This window comes from Mus caroli, chromosome 18 (assembly GCF_900094665.2).
Source record: "Mus caroli chromosome 18, CAROLI_EIJ_v1.1, whole genome shotgun sequence".
NCBI lineage: Eukaryota > Metazoa > Chordata > Mammalia > Rodentia > Muridae > Mus > Mus caroli.
The window spans coordinates 42361374-42381742 of record NC_034587.1 but is presented as its reverse complement, the minus strand read 5'-3'; the positions used below and the strand labels follow the sequence as shown (position 1 = coordinate 42381742).

The window sequence follows — 20369 nt, the reverse complement described above, 5'->3', positions numbered from 1 at the left end:
CCTTGACAACTCTTTGCTTGGTCTCACTCGTCTTTCTCACCATTTCTCTTCAGGTTTGCTGTCCCCCTCACACCCATGAATAACTGGGTCCTGCTGGACAGGGCAATGAATCAGCAGCAGTGGTACAATCCAGCAGAAACAGCCATGCCTCCACCAAATCAGCATGAGTAAGCATAAGCAGGAGTGACCAGAATCAGCAGGGTTGCCAGGAGAAGTTTTCTGCTGTGCCTCTGTCAACGAAGTGAAGATCAGTGAAGACATGAGTCCAAGGAAGTGTTGCAAGACTGGTTGTACAAGTGCCCTATCACTGTCCATTGAGGCCTTTTTATACTCTCTGAAAATATCACATGTCCTCTCACGGGTCTTGCCTCAACAAACATCACATGAGTCTGCCTTAGCAAGACATGATGTGAGTCTACATCACATGACAACTAGAAACTTCCACTTCAGTTCTGTTTCTCTAGAGAACTCTAATACATGATGCTTCCACACTTGAAAAAAAGTCACAGAAAACAAACATGATCAATAATCTGTGGTCATCAGGCTATAGAAACTGTAAATGAAGACGTTTAGAATACCTATCAACACTGGAAGAGATTTCCAAACCAACATATGTACAGATGGAATCATCGAAGCATATGAGGCAAGTGAGAAGGCGACTCACCTAAATGATCAAGTTTCCTGAGGTACTAAATCCTAAGATCATGAAATACATAAAATTCTAGAAGGAAATTACAGAAACTTTCCCAGAAAAAAATGATTATGACTTCAGAGATGATACAAACAAGCTATGGATCTAATCCGTGATGTTCAGAATAGTGTCAGGATCATAGAGGAAACAATTTTAAAGCAATTGATAAAATCAGCAATATGAATGAAAAAGTAACTCAGAGGGAAAACAAACAATGAAATTAACATTTTGAAAAAATAAAACAGATGCTGAAAATAAAAAAAGAAGTGAATCAATTTTTAAAACATAATGGAAAATAACATCAAGCAGAGAAAAGAATACCAGGGATAAAGGATAACGAAGAAGAGAAGCTATTTTCAAAGGTCAGAAAAAGAAAGAACTGGGGATGGCTCCTTCAGCAAGCCTTGGAAACATGAGGGGCGTTAATCTTCAGAACCCAAGAGGGATGCACAGCACCTGGAAGCTTCGCTCTTGGGACACACAGACAAGTGAATGCCTAGGCTTACTTGACAGCCTGTCTAGCCAAAATGGTGAGCCAACAAGAGGCCCTGCATTAAAAGAGGTGGTTGGCATTCCTGAAGAGGACACCTGAGCTCGCCCTCCAGCCTCTATATGTATGTGCTCATGTACACACACATACCCCTACACTTTGTATATGTGCAAAAATATAAGAGGAAAATGAACATGACCACACATACAAGAACTCTAGAAAATATTTCCAAATCTAGATACAGAAACAGAAAAACACAAAATCTATGTAGAATCCCAAGTAGACATAGCCAGAGAATAACCTCTCCAAAAGATTACAACCTGATCAAAACAGAAACAACAACAAAAATACCTTAAAGACTGAAAAAAGAAATGCTAGCACACACATAAAGGCAAACACACGAAAATAATATCAGATCTCTCCTCAGCAACTCTCAGAGTCAGGAAATGTACTTCAACCCCTTAAATTAGGTTAATTGAGAGGAAAAGTAGGGAATTTTAAAGATAAGCATGAACTATGGCAATTCATGGCCACCAAGGCAGAGTTGTAGAAGTCATTCAAAGGAATGAATATACAGAGGACGAAGAAAGATGCTCTCAAATACAGCAACATAAAGATGAAACTCATGAGAATGAGTGAATAAAGGATGCAATCCATTATGCCCCACGGTAAACCAGCAATCCTTGAAAAGTGACACAGGGGAATCCTCAAAGAAGCATCAATAGTACACTAAATGGGAACAAACCGGGAAGTGTTTTCTCGAAGCTCAAGAAGGAAGTAAGCATCCTCACACTCTTCACTTTCAATATAGTGCCTGGAGTCTCGGCTACAGCAGTAAGACAAGAGAAAGGAATAGCCCTCCTGGTGCTGCTTGTGTGCTCCCTCAGTGCGGACCGGTGTCTCTTTTGTGAAGCGGCAGCTGAGGAGACTCCGTTGCTCGCCATGGCCGAGGAGAATCCCAAGGAAGGAGTCAAGACTGAGAACAACGATCATATTAATTTGAAGGTGGAGGGACAGGATGGTTCTGTGGTGTAGTTTAAGATTAAGAGGCATACACCACTTAGTAAACTAATGAAAGCCTATTGTGAACGGCAGGGTTTGTCAATGAGGCAGATCAGATTCCGGTTTGATGGGCAACCTATCAAAGAAACAGACACACCTGCACAGCTGGAAATGGAGGATGAAGATAGGACTGATGTGTTCCAGCAGCAGACTGGAGGTGTCTACTAAAAAGGGAGCCTGCTACTTTACTCCAGAATTTTGTTATAGTCCAAGAATACATTCTCAATTAGAAAGCCACAATTTGGTCCCGCCACATCCTGACTACTACAGTATAGTTTTCTCTCTTCTTTCATTTCCCTGTCCCCATTTCTTTATTGTACATAAAGTAACTGGTGTATGTGCACACGCATAGTGCTCTGGTTTTTTTTCTTTTCCTTTTTTTAAACTAAATGGGCAATGTTCTGTTCTGGCTGACATCAGATGGAGATGGTCTGGGGGAAATACTAGGCTTGTGAAAATACCCCCTTCTCCATTAGTGGCATGCTCATTCAGCTCTTATTTTATATTCCAGTAAGTTATTTTGCTCTCATTGTTTTAACAAAAGAACCCAACAACACCAAATCCTTGCATACCTTGTTCGATTGGAGAATTTTAATGTTTTTCATTTATCATTGTAAAACCAAGAACAATTTTATAACTTTTTTGTATGTAGCTGTTACATGTAGGGCAATCTGTCTTTAAGTAGGGATAAATTACTCTTGAACAAAATGATCCTAGATAGTTTTCCCTTCAAGCCAAGCATCTTGTTGTTTAAATAAACGTCTTGTTTAAAATGAGAGAGAGAGAGAGAGAGAGAGAGAGAGAAAGGAATAAAACAGATTCCAGCTAGGAATGAGGAAGTCGGAAGATCCTTACTTGCTAATGGTATATTTTAAGCTTAAAAGGCCATAAAGACTAACAGAAAACTCATATCTCATTTTAGCAAAATGCCAGTGTCCAAAATCAACATGCAAAAATCAGCAGTCCTTCTACGTATTAATAACAGCCTTACTAAGAAAGAAATCAAAAAAGTAAAAATAAAAACCCGTCCCATTTACAATGACATTTTTTAATGAAAGAAAAAAGAGGAAAGAAACTAGGAAACTAGGAAATATAAAACTAAGCAAGGAGGCAAATGACTTCTACAGAAAAATTGAAAATACCAAAGAACATAACTAAAGAACACAATAGAAAATGTTAAGACGTCCTATGATTATGCATTGGTAGAATTAGCATTAATTTACTTGCTCTGTTAAAGCAATCTGCAGAGTCAATGCAATTTACATGTAAATTCCAATGAGTTTCTGCACAGAACTCTACAAAGAATCTATACCAAAAGGCATACACATGCAGAAAAGTCACCAAAGATCCAAAGAAATCCCAAGGAGAAATAGCAATGCTGGAAGCCTCACAATACCTAATCACAAATTCTGCAGAACCACAGAGACATAGCAACATGGTACAGGAACAAAAGCAGACCCAGAATTGAATGGAATGGGAGACCTAGAAATAAAATCACAAGGCCACAGACACTTAAGCTGTGACTATATTATCAGAAACACACATTAGTGAAATGTATGAAGAGCTGGTGCTGGCAAAACTAGCTGCCCACATATAACGGATGGACAATGGCTATCTCTGAAGCTGAACAACGATCAATTAAAAAATCAATGAAATACTTTAATAGAACATCTAGAACTTAGAAACTTCTAGAGAAAACATGCAAAACACTTTAAAATGTCATTATAGGCAAAGACATTTGAAAAGACTTCTGATAGCACAGGAAAAACCATAATAATGGAAAAATGGGATTATATAAAAATAAAAAGAGTCTTCACTGCAGAGGGACAAGTGGGAGCGGAGTGAAGAGACAGCCTAGAGAGTGGAGACAAATATTCAACAAATCCCCACATGGGATTCATAAGTAGAATCTACAAAGAATTCCAAAAATTAAACACCAAAGATTTGTTTTTTTTAAAGTCATCTCTCAAAGAAAGAAATACAAATTATTGATAGATATTTGAATAAGTGTTCAATATCTTAGACATAAGGGAAATGCTTGAGATTCCATCTCACCTGGGGCAGAATCTATCATCAAGAGGAGTTGGGAGGGTGAATATAATCAAAATACAGTGTATGAAACTCTCTAAAAGTTAATAAAATATTTTTTAAAAAATTAAATAAAATCACAACAAATCCTGACAAAGCCATGGGGGGGGGGGGACATTTTTCCATACCAAATAAGAATGTGACATTGTGAGGCTGCCACTGCAGACACTAATATAGTGATTTGTCAAATATCAAATACCAAGAACAGAGCTCTCATTGGGTCTGTCTCAAGCCTGGGTGTACACCTGAAGGATTCAAATCAGTACACTACAGAGATACCTGCACATCCACACTGATCCCCACATTATTCACCATAGCCAAGGTATGGAACCAGCCTAGAGGTCATCAGATGAATCGGTAAAGGCAACATGGTCCATATGGAAAGTGAAATTTTATTCATGTGTAAAGTTGAATAAATTATGAAAATTTCAGTAAAGTGAACAGAACTATAAATCATGTTAAGTGACATAATCCAGACTCAAAAAACAAATACTGTGAGGTTTCTATACTATGTGGAATCTAGATTTAAGTGTGTGTATGTGTGTAAGGCATGAAAGTATAAAATGAACTTGAATGTATTTCACACCTGAAAGTATAAAATGGATGGAAGAGGTCTAATGGGAGGGACAACAGAAGAAGGCACTGGGATGTATTTGGAATGGAAGCAGCAAGAGGGACTATTTGAGAAAAGAGACTGGAAACAGAGGGTAAGGAGGCAGGAGTAGACAATTACAAATGACCTCTAATGATACATATGCATGACAATGTCAGTGAGACCCTTCACTTTGTATCTGTAAAAAAAAAATTAAGTTCCACCCATGTTATAGATAGACCTCTGATTAGATGGGTGGGAATGGGTGGATATACACACGGTAACAAAACCATATCTTCATGAATACAGATGACTTTGTTTAATTCCTTATACATTCAACACACACGTTTCCATTCCTTCAAAATAGTCCCGATACATTTGTTTCTACGAATCAAAAGTTTATGCTTAAAGTGAATCTGAAGATGTCCTAAACTGAAAACTATGATAAAAATCAAAATGCAGAATGTTGAAGAATATGAAAAGAACCCTTGCCACTTGTATACTATAAGAGTAAAGGTCATGTCGACAGCAGTTTAATCAGCTCAAACAACTCCCATGCTACAGAGGCACAACCAGGATGAGCCCTGATACCTACATTTCATCAGGCTCCAAGGAGATTTTTATGAAAATAGAGGCCTAAGCATCACACATTCTGAGGTTATACATAAACCGATGTTGCTCTGTCTGTAGAAAGCCCAGTTGTGGAGCCTGTGGCAGATTCTACTGTACACCATGAAACTATTTACTTTCATTTTAATCTATTTTCATTAGTCAGATTTCTTCTGATTGGAGCTCTTTGTATTTTGCCTTGGGTAGAAAGTGTATTGCTCAGCACTGATGTTTGGGGTTGTTTATATGTTCTCTTTGTAAAATAATAAATTGACATTCATCTTATACATCAGTGTCTTTGTGTTAAGATTATCTTTATTATTAAGATTAATATTATTATTTTTAAGATTGTAAGATTGTCTATCATTAATGATATTATCTCCCGGAACATTTTCAGAGGCCTGTGAGTTCTGAATGCTGATCTCTTAGTTAGAAGTCTGTGTCTGCTTTTCCCACCTCTCATGACAGCATGAATGCACTTATTGTCATCTTGTCACTATTTCTCCCCTTTAAACAGAATTAACATCTTGTCTTTCTCTTAAGAATTCACTCTCAAATTCCTCTGAAATCTGAACATGGCCATTGACTCTGAAGCTAACCTCTTAAACTCAGAACGAGGGTTTGGGTTAAAATTAAATATTGCCTCTCAGCCATTCAGTATTCCTTAGTTGAGAATTCTTTGTTTAGCTCTGTACCCCATTTTTAATGGGGTTATTTGAATGGCTGAGAAGCACCTGAAAAAATGTTCAACATCCTTAATCATCAGGGAAAACAACCCTGAGATTCCACCTCACACCAGTCAGAATGGCTAAGATCAAAACTTCAAGTGACAGCAGATGGTGGCAAGGATGTGGAGAAAGAGGAACACTCCTCCATTGCTGGTGGGATTACAAACTGGTATAACCACTCTGGAAATCAGTCTGGCAGTTCCTCAGAAAATTGGACATAGTACTACCGGAGGATCCCACAATACCTTTCCTGGGCATATACCCAGAAGATGTTCCAACTGTTAATAAGGACACATGTTCCACTATGTTTATAGCAGCCTTATTTATAATAGCCAGAAGCTGGAAAGAACCCAGATGTCCCTCAACAGAGGAATGGGTACAGAAAATGTGGTAGATTTACACAACGGAGTACTACTCAGCTATTAAAAACAATGAATTTATGAAATTCTTAGGCAAATGGATGGATCTGAAGGATATCATCCTGTAGTGGCTATTCCTGGTTGTCAACTTGACTATATTTGGAATGAACTACAATCCAGAATTTGAAGGCTCACCAGTGACCCTTATCTGGAGGCTTAGAGATCCTTATCTGGATCTTGGTATGGAGATCTTGAGCCATAGTGGCTATGGATTCCAGAAGATTAAATCTCCGAGTTTAAGGAGATTTAATCTGGGCTACACCTTTCATCTGGAATTAAAGGTGTGGTGGAACACACCTTTAATCTGGGCTACACCTTCTGCTGGAGACAATATAAGGACATTGGAAGAAGGGAGTCTAGCTCTTGCTCCTTCGCCTGCTTGTTGTGTGAGACTGAGTAACTGCTAGATCCTTGGACTTCCATTCACAGCTGCGACTGAACCATTGTTGGGAATTGGGCTGCCAACTGTAAGTCATCAATAAATTCTTTTACTATATAGAGACTATACATAAGTTCTGTGACTCTAGAGAACCCTGACTAATACACATCCTTAGTGAGGTAACCCAATCACAAAAGAAGTCACTTGATATGCACTCACTGATAAGTGGATATTAGCTCCAAAACTTAGAATACCCAAGATACAATTTGCAAAACACATGAAAATCAAGAAGGAAGCTTTCTTCCTTAGAGTGGGGAACAAAATACCCATGGAAGGAATTACAGAGACAATCGTTGAAGCTGAGACAGAAGGAAGGACCATCCAGAGACTGCCCCACCCAGGGACCCATCCCATAATCAGCCACCAAACGCAGACACTATTGCATATGCCAGCAAGATTTTGCTGACAGGACCCTGATATAGGTGTCTCTTGTGAGGCTATGCAGTGCCTGGCAAATGCAGAAGTGGATGCTCACAGTAATCTATTGGATGGAACACAAGGCTCCCAATAGAGGAACTAGAGAAAGTATCCAAGGAGCTGAAGGGGTCTGCAACCCTATAGGAGGAACTAACCAGTACCCCCAGAGCTCATGTCTCTAGCTGCATATGTAGCAGAAGATGGCCTAGTCGGCCATCATTGGGAGGAGAGACCCTTGGTCTTGCAAAGATTTTATGCCCCAGTACAGGGGAATGCCAGGGCCAGGAAGTGGGAGTGGGTGGGTTGGGGGAGCAGGGCGGGGGAGGGGTGGATAGGGGACTTTTGGAATAGCATTTGAAATGTAAATGAAGAAAATATCTAATAAAAAATTGTTTAAAAAAATAACGAACATTGCTGAAAGCTTAGCTCTGCTGGTCTTTGTCATGGGACCACTGGCCCAAACACAGCTGAGAACTAACTCATTATGAGCAAATGATCTGAACTAAAGAGGGACAGAGCGTAATTTGGAGGCATTAATTAAATGCTGATGCTCCTACCTGTGGCCTTTGTACTGAACTAACTAGCCATCTCTTTTTTTTTGAGTCAGATGAATTTGGGTATCTTCCCTTGACAAAGGAAAAGTCTGACATAAAACAACATATTTACACTTCTGTATAGAGAGCATGCCTTCCACCAAAAACGTAATAGCCAGGTTTAAAGATCTACCATTTGGTCTGGTGGGAATCCATACTCACAAAGAATATGGATTTGGACTTGGTGATCATTATATGTGAGTCTAACTCTCATGAAAGATTGATAAGCTGAACCCAATCACTGTCCCCTTGAAACAGTGACTGCACAACCTTAGAGCTTGGCTGCTGGGTTTCCTGTGGGAAAGAAAGAAGGACTTGAAGCACTTTGCAAACCATCCTATCTTTTTGTGAATTTTAATTGCTTTCCATGTTTGCATTTAAGAATGTCACTATGGAAGTAAACTGAGTGGGAAATTGATGCCACAGAAAACTGACAGGTTGGTATCACTGCCATCAATACCCTTAGTCCTTCATAGGGAAATCCATCTGAGCCACAGGAAAGGCAACAGCTTGACCATATACACTGTCACTGCAGAAGTCCTCTTCACCTACTTTAAAAGTTAGGACTACCTTCATTTACCTATATAAATGACAAAATTTAAAGGGGAAAAAAGTGTTTCTGAAAAACTAGTATGATTGAATGTTCCAAAAAAAGGCACTGAAGTTTCCTGTATGTTAAGTAGATTTTTAACTGTTTTCTATCATAACTTCTACTGTCAGGTTGGGGTTTTGTTAACAAATGTGATAACAACAGAAAGTCACTGAAATTTAAGAAGCAGTCAGCTCTGTGAGATAACTAGACATGGCATAGTGTTCACACTACAAGTCATTTTTCCCCACTGCAAAAGGAAAGGAAAAGCCTGCCTGAGGGAAAGCTAATGATTGTGTAATCATACAGGACAGATGCTCAGGAGGAAGCACATATTGGTGTCCAGCACCATCCCGCACAAGGAGACAGTAAAAGAAGAATGCCTGGAGCAGAAGATGAAAGCAGAGATGTTGGAACTGGTCCTGCAAATGCCTAGAGAGAATGCTGTCTGGTGAGCTAGCAGAAAAGGAAAGGCCAGTCATGAGTCACATTGCATTCATGTTGAGATTCATCCTTGAGCATACAGACAAAGAAATGCTGGGAACCTATACTAATGTGTTCTCCCAATCGACGAATGTGTTTGGTAAGCATCCCTCAGGATTCCCCAGCAAAACCCAAAAATACTTGAGTGAAGAAGACAGAAGCCATCGTTCATTTTCTTGTTTTCCTCAGTGTCCTCCTTTCCATCTGTCCTAGTGGGTACTTCATTTCCTCACAGATGCCCATCTACTCTTGGACTTCTCTCATGATGCCCAGATTCCTGTGGAGCCACTGAGAAGGCAGAGGTGGACAGATTTCACTTTCTTGGGGTCAAAGTTCATCAAGAAGTGATTAATAACACCTTGAGTATAATCTTATGCCAACAGTTCTCAACCTGCTTAATGCTGTGACTGTATAACACAGTTCCTCATGTTGTGGTGACTCCAACCATAAAATAAATTCTTTTCTACTTTGTAACTATAATTTTGCTACTTCTATAGATCGTGATATAAATATCTGATATTCAGGATATCTGATATTCTACCTCAAAGAATTCATAACCCACAGGTTGAGAACCACTGCCTTATGCTCTGCTCTCTAGAGAGAAGACATTGTTGATGGACATCTTTGCTTACTTACATTAATAATTATACTAAAAATGATAATATATAATCTTATCTTTCTAAGATGTAAGCCCCATGGAGCCCTGTTTTCCTTTTTCCTTTAAAGTAAAGATGACAAACAAAACCTTCTTCCTTTTGATGTGGCCATTCAAAACAGTCGTGGTATTGTAATTGCCAACAGAGTCAAGGAATGCACTTGCCCTTTGACCACACACTGTTCTGAAACAAATCTCCTAAATCTGAATGAAGTAAGGCAGTGACTGGGGTTCAGGGAGTATGTATGACTCCTGGAGCTCTGGAAGTCTGTCTCCTGGAGCTGCTCACTGTGCCAAAGGCTCTGATAGCAACTGATTAATACAGTTGGCCTGCTGTGGTTCCATGTAAGGCTGGCTCTTCACAAGGCAAGCTTGAGCCCCACAGCACTAAGAACTTAGCACCAGCAGACTGAATTTCCAGTGTCACCTAACTCCTTTGTGCTGTTGAAATAAAGTCACAGCCACGATGTGATTAAAAACGACAAAGATATGAACTGTAGCTCACCAGCAAGAGGCAAAAAGTTGTCTTGCAGACACCAGTGGCTGCTGTTTTCAAAGACTATTTGCCACAAAGGTTTCTAAATTTATCTACAAAATTCTGAACCTCTGGTGTTGGCTTGCAAGCATTTCTCTCTACAGCAAGCCCCCAAGGTCATTCCAATACGTGGACATGTTTGTAAACCTTTATCTCCCATAACTTCCAGGGACAAGATTTAGAGAAGACAAGGGCTGTCCACAGCAACACCTCTGCTACACGCTTCATCTGTCACTTTATTGTGACAGTGGTATAGTTTAAAGCACTCTGGGTCTATAAAGTTTTAGGCTAAATACACACACTCAAGGACCACAAAGGTCCTGTTTCATAAGGGCTTGTTTCGTAAGTCTCATGGGGATGCTGAGGTTTCAGTCTATCAGAAACCAGGGGATTCTAGGAATATAAGAATTTCAGTGCTGAATCCAGGATAGTGAGGGTCATACCACGACAGGGCGGCTTCACCTTCTGCTGGACTGGCCCATGTGCTGCCGAGTCTGCATTCTGAGATGCAGCTCATCATCACTACAAGTATCTCCTTAAGTGTCATCTAAGCCAGAGCTGTAAAACTGTGTCCATGGACTCAGCATCAGTATCAGCTCAAAGCTTTGTAAGAATGGAAATACGAGGTTTTCCCCTGGACACTAGACCAGAACCACCAAGAAGAATGCTCTGGAATACGGTTTCCAGAAGCCTGACTTTAAGCACTCCCACCTTGCTTTCCTTTCCCTGTCTTCCCAATCCTTCGCAGGTCAAAATCAGGTTTCTGTTTGGCAACAGAGATACAGACCAGGTGATAGAAAGAGCCCATCAGTGCTAATTTTGGCCAGAGACATTTTGAAAAAGAGCAGTGGGCAGCTCAGACACATATATGCTGATCATTATTTTGGCCTTCACTTTTGTCAATCATTTACCTCAGAGGCTGGAGGGAAAGTTTTAGGTCCACAGGAAAAACTGGAGTATGGATAAAGGAAGAGCCAAGTGCAGATATCTTCAGGGAGGAAAGCTGATAGTCCAGAATACCTCAAAACTGTCAATATTCAAAGCATAGAATCAGCCCTTATGAATGGCTTAGTTCTCATGATGAATTAACAGGAAAAGCCACCAAAAGCTCAATGATTTAAAAATTATGCTTCGTTGGACCAGCATGGTGTCTTCGTTAGGGTTTCACTGCTGTGAAAAGAGACCATGACCAAGACAACTCTTCTAAAGGCAAACATTTAACTGGGGCTGTCTTATACTTTTAGATGTTGAGTCCATGATCATTATAGTGGGAAGTGAGGGAGGTAGACTTGATGTTGGAGGAGCCAAGAGTTTTACATCTTGATCTGAAGGCAGCCAAGAGGAGACATTCTGCAGGCAGACGGGAGGAAACTGATTCTACCCTGAGAGGAGCCTGAGCTTAGAAGGAGACCTCAAAGCCCATTCCCACAGGGACAATCTGCCTCTAGTAAGGCCACACCTACTCCATCAAAGTCACAAATTCTAATAATTTTACACCCCATGGGTCAAGCATTCAAACATAGGGATCTATGTGGTCCAACCTATTTAAACCACTTTGGGAAAAGTTACTTCAGAGCAATAAAGAGTTCCATAAAGTAAATGAATGACTTATTATTTTAGCTGTCTTAAAATCAAAACATTTGTTGTGAAAGTCAAAATAATTTTTCAAACTATTTTAAATGACAAAAGCAAGCTAACATTTAAAGAATTCACCTGTTTATTATTGGATGTCTATTAATAAATTTATGTGAGCCTAATCTATACATAAAATAAAATACTAAAACAAAATGATTCTTGATGTATAGTACACTGTATTTCCCCGTTTAACCAACATCTAACTATGTAACCCAGGATAGCCTTAAATTTGAGATACTCCTACAGGAGTCTCCTGGATGCTGGGATTACACTATTGTGCTTATTTGTTTTTGTCAACTTATTGCAAACTAGAGGTATGAAAGAGGAGAGAACACATATTGATAAGTGACCTCCATCAGATTAGCCTGTGGGCATGTTTATGGGGCATTGTCTTGATTGGTGACTAACGTGCCAGGGCCCAACTTACTTCAGCTATGCCATACCTAGGCAGGTGGGCCTGGGTTGTACAAGAAAACAGGCTGAGCAAGCCATGGAGAGCAAGATAGAAGCACCATTCATCTGTGCTCTCTGCTTTAGTTCCTACCTCCATGTTCCTTCCTCAAGTTCCTACCCTGCCTTCCCATATGATGGACGATGACTTTTTCTGTCATGATATTTTGTCTAAGCAGCAACTGAAAGCAAAGGAGGCCATGCGCAGTTAAGACATTTTACTCATTACAACTGGTCCCTTTGCTTAATGAACAAACAATTTAATATGGTTTATTTGCCAGTCAACTAGCCTATAACTGAATCTTCGCAGGGTGAAGAAAATGGAAATGAAAATCCCCTTCTCAAAGCCCACCTCTGATAAACTATGGGTCTTTTCACAAACCTCTCCTCAAAAAAAAATTAAAATTAAATAAAATGAAAATGCCAGTTAACCAGGTCTGTCTCTCCTTAACAGAATGCAGTTAAACTGACTATAGTTGACTCCCCAGCTAGCCTGCTGCAGCCTGCTCAAGCCTCAGCTGCACTGTAGGCCTGGTATGAGGTAATGAGGTAATTCAACCTTGTCCCCTCCATCTGCCCTTCCATACACATAGAATCCTAAGGCAGCGAGCACACTTACTATGCTATCTACCATGTAGCTGAAAAGCTAACAATACATCTGAGACACACAGCTCATTTTCCTATGTTACAGAGTCATGATAAGTCTGAGATTCACTTTCATTGGCTACATTTGAAAATACTAAAGAAATTGCATGTCTTATGTACATAACGAGCAGGCAAATTTAATCAGCAATATAATCTACAGGAGAAGACATAAATGTTTCATAGATAACCAACTAAAGAATGTACAAATAATCCATTTAAAAAGAAGACGTGGGTTCTATCCTTCTCTCTACCTGGATGGACAAGCTTTATCAAATTGAGTGATATTAGTGTCTACTGATGTGACACACACTAAAAACCATCATGCCTTCATCTAGGTTTGACCTCTAACCAGGAGGAAGGTGGTACTACACGTCCTTCTAGAACAAATATGTTATCAGTGTGAAGTACATGGGCACAAAGGTCCAAAGAGGGGAAACTCAACATAGCCACAACAGTAACAAGCCACAGAAGGATCTAAACTAAACCCTGTCCCACAAGTATTGCAGTCTAGACAGCCTTTAACAAAAACATTGTGAAAAAGTCGCTGGAAAGACAGACCATGGCAGTACCCTGCAAGAAATACCTTTGCTCAGTTAAGTAAAATTTCATTCATAAAACATGAAGAGCAGCCTACGTATCAGAAAGTTATAAATATGAATGAGGTTATTGAAAGTGAACATGATTTGCACACTGTAAACTCACTTGTAAATACAAGGGACCATCATGATGACCTTGTGCCCATCAGTCTTTCCTGCAGGTGAGATGCTTGTATCATGGAGTCAGGGACTTGCCACACAGTGACTCCTTGAATGGTTTGTTGCAGTTCTCTATTCGACCCTCTACTGGACTTCAAATACCTTCAACAGAGGGACTGGGTCGTGGTCATCACTCTGTCTTTGCATATACAAATATCTAATTCCTGCTTCTGTAATGTTGAATGAATACATTCTGAATCCTCTCTGCTTCTCAGACTCCCAGCTGACAGTGGACTACCATGTGGCATAGTGTATAAAACTGAACAGCAAACACCCATGTACTCATGAATGCTCCCCATCTGCCAAGTCTGGCTACTACCCCACTCCTAGAGATCTGGCTGCATGAGAAAAGAGCTCGAGTTCTCAGAAGAAACATTCCTTGAAGTTGGTCATCAAAAGAGGCATTGACAAACAAATGCCTTGAAAAGTGGCTCATATCTGAGCATCATGGTGTTCTTCTGATCTGCTGGGTACCACAATCTAACATCCACATCATCATAGTTAAAATCAGATCTGTACTACACTGGAAGCTTTGCTATTTTCCACACTTTATGTGACCCACTCAGGCTAGATGTGGAACCAGACTAGAATTGCTGACTGACTGCCATCTGCATTCTTGAGCAAGAAAGCACTTTTTGCCCTCAGCTCTGTGCAGAAAGAAGAATACATGGGCCTGTCTCATCAGTGCTAGCAACATGACCTCAACCTAACTCACTGTCTTCTGCCCACCTCTCCTCCCTCATTTCATTCTTTCACCATTTTGCCCACATTTCATATGCTAAGCATTGTGGTAGGCGGCAGTGAATAAAGGGCCTGACATTCATTTAAGTGAAAAAGTGAGGGAAAATTGCAATGAGACAAGTTTTACTAGGGATTGGATGTCACCAAGTTGATGGGATGTGGCAGCGTGAAAGGGTATATGGGCCAGAGCTTAGCTGAACAGGCAGCCACTCCGTCGTCGTCCTAGCACGGAGAGGGTACCTATAAGGCATTGCAAACTCATTTTGCAATCAAGTCCTTCATAGCAGGCATGCCAGAGTGGGCCTGAGATAACTCCTGTGAGAAGGCCTCAGCATCCATTTTCTAAAGATGTCACAAAAGACAACACACAGCTTAAGCTACTGTGGCCATTCAAGTGGCTGTCCCTCGGATGGTTGCCTGGCGTCTATCACAGATGCCTGCAGTACAGTGACCTTTAAAGGAAGCCCTGAGGCTCAAATAGTACTAAGCATATTGGATCCATTGATCAGCCATGTCTCTCTCAGCCCTGTCTTTTCCTAATGATTATATTTTCCTTCATCCAGGGGCTTTGCTGTGTTCTGAACTGCGGCCTTGTTTCTGCCTCAGTACGCACGTCTTCTTACTCAACACTCAGAACTCCTGGTTACTCTACCTCTTCACAATGTGGTCCCTGTGAATTCTGACTGATTTGAATGCCTCTGGGCACTCCTGGGCTAAGCCCAGGATCTGCACTTTACATCCTGCTAATGAGCTGCCTCCACCATTGGGCTTGCTTCTGCCTATACACTATCTGGCCTCAGCCTTCCGTCAAGAGCAAGGCAGGAACTTGGAACATTTCCCCCACCCTAACACCACTGCTTATTAAGCCTTTTTTGTCAGCCAAATGTTTGTTCATAAACTGTTCTCCTGTTTACTTTGCTAGAGGAAAAAGAAAAGAAAGTAGAATTTCTCTGTGTAAAGGACTTCATGTACACACTGACAACTGTGACCTACCATAAGGCAGCATGACTTTGGATTCCCACAGTTATGTCCCTTGTCCTAAATTGTTCCTGGTCTTTTTATGATGCCCAACACTCTATCTGACGTTTGCATTCCCATTTTTTAAGCTAATATGCGTGAAATATGGTTCCCCTTCTGAATACAAAACATCTCTGCTCCTTTGTAAATACAGTCAATATGCTTGCAGTTAAACAACACAAGGAAGAAGAAGAAAAAAAAGAAACTCCAGGAATTTTCTCTGATTATTTTCTTGCCTTCTTCAACCCAAATATCTAGTCATACGAACTCTAAGATCTGAGAAGTATATTTATTTCTCTTCAAGTCTATTTTTACTTTCCTGAGTCACCATGAGGTTACCTGGGGCCAAAGAGCCCTCTGCAATTTGAAAGATGTACTCATCCATCCTTGCCCAGCACCTAGACACTTGCTGGCAGGAGATGAGCTAGATTTCAGGGACTTGACCCTTCCTCCAGCTGAGTACCTTGGGTAGCAAATAAGCTGCAGAAACTCAGAATCCTGCTGCCATTTTCTCTCTTCCACTACTGCAGGAGCCTTCCCTCCACTACTGCAGGGGCCTCCCACTAGTCTCCATCATTGCCCATTCTTTGCAGGGAACCCAAAATGGTCCCCTACAATCTTCAACTGTCTCACTTCACAGTTCACGCTCCGTCTGTTATTCACCCTATGCTATGTAGCCTTGCATGATTTGGCCCTAGTTCATTCCTTTGATCTATGAGCCTCTTCTTGCTCTGCCTGCCTTCCTCTTCCATAGAAATGCCCAGCTCCTCTGCACTAACTGGAGCACTAACTGGAGCTTGGCTTGTCTGCCTCCAGTGTCTTCTTTCTCCAGCCCTGAGTGTACACAGAGTTGATCTCAGTGCCTGGTTCATCTCATACTTTCATTATTTTCTCTGCATGGCCTGATGTACTTTGTTAATGGCATCTTACTTTTAGTACTGTAATAAGTCCACCTGCCCCTCATGCCAAAACTTGGCTCTGAACAACTCACTTGTATGTAACCAACCATACTGTTCACTTGTTTCTCCCATCTAAGGGAGCCATCATTTCATGGTCACATTCCTCCTGGTTTCCTGTGTCATTCTGTCTTTGTATAGCCTTAAATAGTTAGGCTTTTAATCTTAGTTGTTTTTAATGTAATTTTAAAACTCGTGCTATATGGGGTCTTCACACTCAACATTTCACTTAAGATTATCACATCATTAATAATAATATTGCATCGTTAATAATAGGAAGACCGACAGAGTCAACTAACCTAGACACTTGGGGTTCTTAGTGACTGAATCACCAACCAACAAGTATACATGGGCTGGACCTAGGCATTCCTGCATGTATGTAGCAGATGTACAGCTTGGTCTTCATGTGGGTTCTGAACAACTGGAGTGGGGGCTATCCCAAAAGCTGTTGCATGTATATTCTAACTGGGCTGCCTTGTCTGGCCTCTCTGGGAGAGGCTGTGCCTAATCCTGCAGATAACTGATGTACCTGGGTGGAGGGATACCCAGGGGTCTTCACCCACTCAGAGGATAAGGAGGAAGGGTTATGGAAGGGGGTGACTGGGAGCGGGCAATGCAAAGTGAATAAAAATTGAAAATAAACCAATAATGTTGTTGTTGCAAGTCATTTTGTTTACCTTTTAAAATGTTTGTGTACATATATGTGTGTCTGTGTTCATGTATATGGGAAGTGGGGTGCATATATATGAACATAGAGGTCAGAGATTGACCTCAAGTGTATCCCTCAATCTCTCTCCACCTTTCTTCCTGAGCCAAATTCTTTTCAGCAGTCAATTCAGCTTGCTGGGTTGGACAGCAAACTCCTAGACATCTCACCCCTGCTTCCCCAGCACTAGGATTACAGGTGTGCATGGTTATGCCTGGTGTTTTTACACAGGAGCTAGATTCACACTCAGGTCCTCGTGCTTTCAAAGTAGCTACTTTAACCCAGAGCCAACTCCCCAGCACCCTATTTGGTTTGGATGGCTGTATGGTATTCTCCCATGTGCTACCCTGGGCAACTCTACCCACGCCCTAGCAACAGGTACTGAGGCTCCTTCCATGTTTTTGTTTACTGGAAACCAGACTCTAATGTATGTCTGTATGCACGTCTCCAACTGAAAATATGCGCATTTGCTCACCAGTTGGATCACAGATGCTGCAAAGAATCTACAGAGAATGAAACCCACTGGCTTCCAAAGTTGTATCTCCCTGCAGTGAGATATGAAAATTCTGTGGAGCCACACATTCTCTTCAGTGTTTTAATATTTTTGATCTGGGGAACTTCTGTGTGGTCTTCACTTTTGCTTGTTAGAGGTAATTATGATCAGTTTTTACATTTATCGATTTGCATTCTAAATTCTTCAAGGCCTCTCTTACTATTCTCTATGTAGGGATAACTTTTAGTTTGCTTTTCTTGTTGCTCAAGTTATTTTTGCTTTCCCAGAAAGGGTCTTATGTATCCCAGACTGGCTTGATCATGAATTTATGGACCTCATGCCTTTATCTCTCAAGTGACTTAATGGGACTTAAAGGGTGAAACCTTGGCCTTTGTGTGTTCTATGGAAACACTCTGCCATCTGGGGTGCACCTCAGCCCATACAATAGAGCTATTTTTTGGTGCATTGCCCTATTCTATTTTCTTTATGTATCTGTTATTACCTGGGGCCCTCTAGCTTGTCCACTGATTATCATCTATCTCCCTCAAATAGGATATGAAAATCTTGGCTGCCTCGTTCATTCATCTACCTCTGGTGGCTAAGAACTACATTTAGCACATCACTGGCAAGTGAAATACGGGAGGGACAGAGTCACGTGATATATTAAGAATGTATAAGAAGAGGTTTGTTCTAGAACTAGATATACTGGGTTTCAATCCCGCTTCTTCGACATTTACTCTGATCATGATCAAATGACTTAACACATCTATTCCTGAGTTGCTTCAACTGTAAAAAGAAGTGCTTTATGTGATATTCTGGGAGCTTTAACACACATAAAGTTCTTAGAATATTGCAAGTATAGCCAGTGCTTGATAAATGCAGTTATTGTGAAGAAAGGATTCGAATTGCCATTACCTTATCTTAGCTTGAAGACTCAAGCTAGCATGGGTCTCAAGAGTACCTACCTACTGCCTCTTTTTTTTGCATCTACTTAGTCTTGCAGGTTCTGGTTCTCATAGCCAAGCAAAGGAGATAGATAAGCACAGGGATGCAATTTATAATCAAGAAAATCATCCTGTCACTCGGATGCTGAGGAAGCCTAGAGGAGTAGGTGTCCAGGTTTACAATGACAATCCACCCCCCTTACTCCCAACATTGCATCACACCCAAAATCACCACGACAAGCTTCCCTCCCTCTTTTTATTCTGGCTCATATTTTCAAAGAGGAGACAGCTAAGTTAGAAAGACAATTGATGAGGGCACGCAAGACAAGGAAAGAGAGGAGCAGAGAAATAAAGCAAGGGAGAAGAGTGGAAAGGCAAGAGGAGGGGGTACTTCAGGTCGGCCATGAAAGTGATGTAAACAGTAAGATGCTGAAACTGGAGTCAGAGGAAATCCCGCTCATACCCATACAGGGGAATACTTTCACACAGAAATCGGGAGGCTACATAAAAGCGGTTAGGAAAAGACTGTGGATGACCAGAGGCCTAGGTCAGTCAGGGGAGGCAAACCTTTGGAGGCTGGCCCCATTAAAACTGTAGTCCCCAGTCAATGTCATCTCAGTTGAGGGCTTACCTCAGTCTGTAACCAGGAATCCCGCTCCATTTGAAGCATCCCTTGCCTCAAAGTGGTAAGCTTGGCCTTGGTTAAACACGCCAGGGGGCCCAGCCCCAGTGCATTTCCACTGAGATTCCCAGCCGATTCCTCGGGAGGAACTGTTTCCATTTGAGATGGACCAGGGATCCTGGCCAGGACCAGCTGCTTCTCAGAGCCAAATTCCGTGACAGCTGGTGGACAGAGCCAAGGGGCTGCAAAGAGCCCCTGGAGGTGGGCAGCGAGCCCGGGGCGCGGCTGGGACCAGCCAGGCCCCGGCTGCCCACTGGTGAAGGTGCAAGTCCACACCTTTGGGGACAGCCTTCTGCTTGTCCCCGCTCCAGTACGACAGTGCTGAAACTGCAGGGCTCCCCAAGATGCCCCGCCACCACTGGGGGACTTCCTCCTTCCCGCGTCCTTGGCAGGGTGGAGAGCACTGGTGGGCGGGCGGGGGGACCCCCGACTGATCAGGGTTGTCACTGACCTTGAGGCTACCGAGGGGTGTACGTGCGCCAAAAATAAACGCGGGTGCGCGCACTAACACGGAGACGCGCGCACACACACACACACACACACACACACACACACACAGAGGCATGCATGCACGTACAGCCACTGCTTGGCACTTCCCTCCCAGAAAAAGCAATTGTTCATAAATAGCCTAAAGTACAGGGGAGGGAACCCTGTGCTAGAAACATCTTGCCCAAGACCAAATTTGGGGATGATTTTGACTTTAAGGCTTGGATTGAAGCGTCTCAACATAAATAAATGAATAAATAAACAAAAGGACCCAGGACAAATTTCATGCTCTCTGCGAGTGGGGGGAATGGAGAAATTAGGACCTAATTGCAGATGTGTTCACCGTGGGTTAACGTGAGAAAGCAAACAATGATGCTGAGCTTTTCCTCCTCCTGGTCCGCAGCGAGCGCAGCGCCATAGGGGTTAACGCTGCGCAGCCTGCCGGCAGGCTTTCCCAGGCAGGGAGCGT

At 41.7% G+C, this 20369-nt stretch overlaps 1 protein-coding gene and 1 pseudogene across 1 annotated transcript in view; one reads left to right on the top strand and one right to left on the bottom strand.

The window, feature by feature from the left end:
* The window catches only part of Kcnn2 (potassium calcium-activated channel subfamily N member 2), a 394099-nt gene extending 374179 nt beyond the window's left edge, over positions 1-19920 (bottom strand). Inside the window, exon 1 of the mRNA XM_021150280.2 lies at positions 19364-19920. The gene's annotated coding sequence lies outside the window, so the exon portion shown is untranslated. The remainder of the gene's footprint in view (positions 1-19363) is intronic.
* Positions 2124-2487, top strand: LOC110284515 (annotated as a pseudogene).
* Positions 19921-20369: the final 449 nt, after the last annotated feature.